This window comes from Schistocerca serialis, unplaced genomic scaffold, assembly GCF_023864345.2.
Source record: "Schistocerca serialis cubense isolate TAMUIC-IGC-003099 unplaced genomic scaffold, iqSchSeri2.2 HiC_scaffold_385, whole genome shotgun sequence".
Classification (NCBI taxonomy): domain Eukaryota; kingdom Metazoa; phylum Arthropoda; class Insecta; order Orthoptera; family Acrididae; genus Schistocerca; species Schistocerca serialis.
Window position 1 is genome coordinate 15,001 of NW_026047960.1, and position 5,000 is coordinate 20,000.

General features: G+C 50.9%; 1 non-coding gene across 1 annotated transcript in view; it reads left to right on the forward strand.

Moving 5' to 3' along the window:
- Positions 1–4,871: 4,871 nt before the first annotated feature.
- The window catches only part of LOC126446384 (small subunit ribosomal RNA), a 1,909-nt gene continuing 1,780 nt past the window's right edge, over positions 4,872–5,000 (forward strand). The window contains exon 1 of the ribosomal RNA XR_007583265.1: positions 4,872–5,000. This exon is cut by the window's right edge and continues 1,780 nt beyond it. This is a non-coding gene — a ribosomal RNA (small subunit ribosomal RNA).

Genomic DNA, 5,000 nt, shown 5'->3' on the forward strand with positions numbered 1-5,000 from the left:
CTAGGAAGCGCCCCATCCACGTCGGTACCCTTGGGCGTTGCACTCGCAGTCGCAAAAAACGTTGGGCAAATATATTTCTCCGATGCTGAGCGATCAGCTAGGAAGCGCCCCATCCATGTCGGTACTCGTACGCGTCGCACTCGCAGTCGCAAAAAACGCTGGGCAAATATATTTCTCGGAAGAGTAATGACAGTCCGAGCCTCCTGCGTGGGAAGAGTCTTTCTAGGCCCTGACCCACGGGAAGCGTGTAGCTTCCCCCATCCCGGACATTTCACGTCGTCACACTACCGGTATTGACTAATAGACTGATTGCTGATAATCATTAGCCACACACTGGGGGAAACGGCCGACAGGGGCGGCAACATAGTGGAGCCGCAGTGTCACTAATGTACAGAGATAGAACAGTTTCGACTGGAACCAGAGTAACCGTATACACGGCACTGATTAGTAATAGATGCAGAGCCATCAGAATACAGATAATATATACAACCGTCCCTATACATGCTGAAAGACTCTGCACACAATGAGAACCACACGTCAGCCAGACACTATCACACACTACTCTCTGCCTCTAACAGGCACACACACAATATCTAACCACCAGCATGGAAGAACATCCGGTGCATCCTCTCCGCCACATTACACAATCCACACTATCATAACCAGACCGGGAGGTCCACCCAGAAAACAGAATATCCCACCCTTCCGACATCCGCCATTGCTCAGCTAAGCCACGAACACCCACACATGTCCTACACAGGGGTGCACCCAACATCACAATACTGCCTCCTGTCACAGTACACAAACAATGGCAGGAATGAAAGACACAGATCTGCCACAACCTTGGAATCGGAGCGCCGCCTGTCATGAGCCACAAGTGCATCCTGACGTGACAAATCGGATGATCCCGCAGGCATGCACTTACGATAATCACTATCAACGAACCTGCCGCCCCCTCCCCCCCCAAAATACACCTTTCCCTACAACGTGTACCTTAACCTAAGCTATATTGTACCTTAACCTAAGCGATATTGTACCTTAACCTAAGGTATATCGTACCTTAACCTAACCTACATTGCGCCTTCACCTAACCTACGTTGTACCTTAACCTAACCTACGTTGTACCTTAACCTAACCTACGTTGTACCTTAACCTAACCTACGTTGTACCTTAACCTAACCTACGTTGTACCTTAACCTAACCTACGTTGTACCTTAACCTAACCTACGTTGTACCTTAACCTAACCTACGTTGTACCTTAACCTAACCTACGTTGTACCTTAACCTAACCTACGTTGTACCTTAACCTAACCTACGTTGTGCCTTAACCTAACCTACGTTGTGCCTTAACCTAACCTACGTTGTGCCTTAACCTAACCTACGTTGTGCCTTAACCTAACCTACGTTGTGCCTTAACCTAACCTACGTTGTGCCTTAACCTAACCTACGTTGTGCCTTAACCTAACCTATGTTGTGCCTTAACCTAACCTATGTTGTGCCTTAACCTAACCTATGTTGTGCCTTAACCTAACCTACGTTGTGCCTTAACCTAACCTACGTTGTGCCTTAACCTAACCTACGTTGTGCCTTAACCTAACCTACGTTGTGCCTTAACCTAACCTACGTTGTGCCTTAACCTAACCTACGTTGTGCCTTAACCTAACCTACGTTGTGCCTTAACCTAACCTACGTTGTGCCTTAACCTAACCTACGTTGTGCCTTAACCTAACCTACGTTGTGCCTTAACCTAACCTACGTTGTGCCTTAACCTAACCTACGTTGTGCCTTAACCTAACCTACGTTGTGCCTTAACCTAACCTACGTTGTGCCTTAACCTAACCTACGTTGTGCCTTAACCTAACCTACGTTGTGCCTTAACCTAACCTACGTTGTGCCTTAACCTAACCTACGTTGTGCCTTAACCTAACCTACGTTGTGCCTTAACCTAACCTACGTTGTGCCTTAACCTAACCTACGTTGTGCCTTAACCTAACCTACGTTGTGCCTTAACCTAACCTACGTTGTGCCTTAACCTAACCTACGTTGTGCCTTAACCTAACCTACGTTGTGCCTTAACCTAACCTACGTTGTGCCTTAACCTAACCTACGTTGTGCCTTAACCTAACCTACGTTGTGCCTTAACCTAACCTACGTTGTGCCTTAACCTAACCTACGTTGTGCCTTAACCTAACCTATGTTGTGCCTTAACCTAACCTATGTTGTGCCTTAACCTAACCTATGTTGTGCCTTAACCTAACCTATGTTGTGCCTTAACCTAACCTATGTTGTGCCTTAACCTAACCTATGTTGTGCCTTAACCTAACCTATGTTGTGCCTTAACCTAACCTATGTTGTGCCTTAACCTAACCTACGTTGTGCCTTAACCTAACCTACGTTGTGCCTTAACCTAACCCATATTGTACCTTAACCTAACCCATATTGTACCTTAACCTAACCCATATTGTACCTTAACCTAACCCATATTGTACCTTAACCTAACCCATATTGTACCTTAACGTAACCTAATTTGTGCCTTAACGTAACCTAATTTGTGCCTTAACGTAACCTAATTTGTGCCTTAACGTAACCTAATTTGTGCCTTAACGTAACCTAATTTGTGCCTTAACGTAACCTAATTTGTGCCTTAACGTAACCTAATTTGTGCCTTAACGTAACCTAATTTGTGCCTTAACGTAACCTAATTTGTGCCTTAACGTAACCTAATTTGTGCCTTAACGTAACCTAATTTGTGCCTTAACGTAACCTAATTTGTGCCTTAACGTAACCTAATTTGTGCCTTAACGTAACCTAATTTGTGCCTTAACGTAACCTAATTTGTGCCTTAACGTAACCTAATTTGTGCCTTAACGTAACCTAATTTGTGCCTTAACGTAACCTAATTTGTGCCTTAACGTAACCCATGTTGTGCCTTAACGTAACCCATGTTGTGCCTTAACGTAACCCAATTTGTGCCTTAACGTAACCCATGTTGTGCCTTAACCTAACCTATATTGTGCCTCAACCTAACCTATATTGCGCCTTAACCTGACGCACGTTGTCGCTGAACCTGCTCTGTAATTGTTATGCAACTCGTTAAATTAGTGTAGTGTTGCCTAACCGCAACCCTCGCAATATAGTTCGCTATTCGCACTGCCCGGTCCCCTGTGTATCGCGTCATGTTAAACACCTTGCAGGTGTTGCTGACTTTCCACATGCTCCTGCTATACACTGTAATGTGGATAGCAGCAGGACGTACATGCCCCCCCCCCTTCCCCCCTGCCTTCGCAAGCTGGTCGTTGAGAAGTTTGCATGTTCAATGCCCTTCGCATGCCGACGTACTCAGCCTACGTTGTGGTACGGCCTGTCACCTGTCCGCCGATGTACGCAAAACCCACAAACTGTACTGCACATTGGTCCGTATGTACTGAATGATACATCGTGGCACATGTGTGACCGTACGACGACTGCGCCTAGCAACGGCAGACCATACAGTCCAAATATTGTGCACGCAGCTACGTGTCGTCTCCCTATAAGAGCTGGATTGCAGTGTGGTACGCCATTCAGACGTGTGGGAGGAACGGACGCCCTGGATGGCGATCAGCATGAGCAGTCTGTTGATGTAGTGGAGCGTGTATTCGGACGTAGTCGTCTCTTCTCACACACCGTGATAGCATGTTGCACCGCGTTCCACATCTGCGACATCCTGCAGAGGCCGGCTGACAGTCGTTCGCGCAATGGACACCGCATACGTACGGGGGCTACCTTCCACGTGTTCTCGAGGCGTGCACATGTTGTTGCGTCTATGTGGGCAGACGTAGTGTGTTGTGACACCTGACACAGGCATGCAATACTCGTTGCAAATGGCGATGGACGTCTACGTTTGCTGGTGACGTTACGCAAATGAACAACAGGTAACCCGTTGTGGTGCGGTTGTTCTCGCTAGAGGTGAATCAGTGTTGGCGACGATCGGTCGAGCTATTAACCGGTTGTTTCAGGGATACCCACCATGCCCACGAACGTGAAAGGGGACCCACCATGCCCACGAACGCGAAAGGGGATCTGGGTGTGAGGCGATACGCGGCGGTGGCTGGGTGGGACCGTCCCCGGCCGGTGAGGGGGGGCCGCCCGGCGTGCTGGCAGCGCGGTGCGTGGGCGCACGCGCTACAGCCGGCTGGTGGGGGCGGCCAGTGGCAGGCGCGCCGGCCGACGGACGCGGCAGGCGGCGCAGCTGCGCGCCGGCGCCCCCTGCTCGCGGCGCCTTGCGGCCAAAGTAGGTCCTCGCGGGCCCGGTGCGAAGCGCGGTGGCCATCTGCAGTGTGCTGGTCCGATTGAGGACTGTGTGCGCTGAGGATGCGCCGCCGCCCGGCGCTCGGCGCCGCGACGCCGTCTGCTGCTCGGTCGCCCCAGCGGTTCTCGCAGGTGGTTTGTATCGCAGCTGTGCGGACGTGTTGGCGCGTGCGCTGTGCTGGGAGAGTTCGCTTCGGCACCCAAGTGGGGCTTTTGTCCTTCTGTGGCGCTGGCGTTGGAGCTGCCGGTCACCGTAGGTGGCGCGTGTTGTCTCCCGCCGGCAATGCCACGACAGCACGCTCCCGGGCCTCTGTCGGCAGCGGCAAGCTCAGTTGGGAGCACGGGTGGTCGCACCTAAAGCGTCTACTCGCCTAACTCCGGGCGATTGCGCCTCTCTCGAACCCGACCAAGTACTTAGGACGGCGCTGCGCGCCGCCGGGACCTGAGAGGGTTTCGAGGTGTGTTGTGCAGGGGAGCTCAGCCTCCTCCTGTTTGCAGAATAATTGAGCGGACGCTTGCGTGTTCGCGCGGGCCCCCGGGACACACTCCCGGGCGGCCGGCTGCTCAGCTCTAGTTGACGCAGCTCCCTGGTTGATCCTGCCAGTAGTCATATGCTTGTCTCAAAGATTAAGCCATGCATGTCTCAGTACAAGCCGCATTAAGGTGAAACCGCGAATGGCTCATTAAATCAGTTATGGTTCCTTAGATCGTAC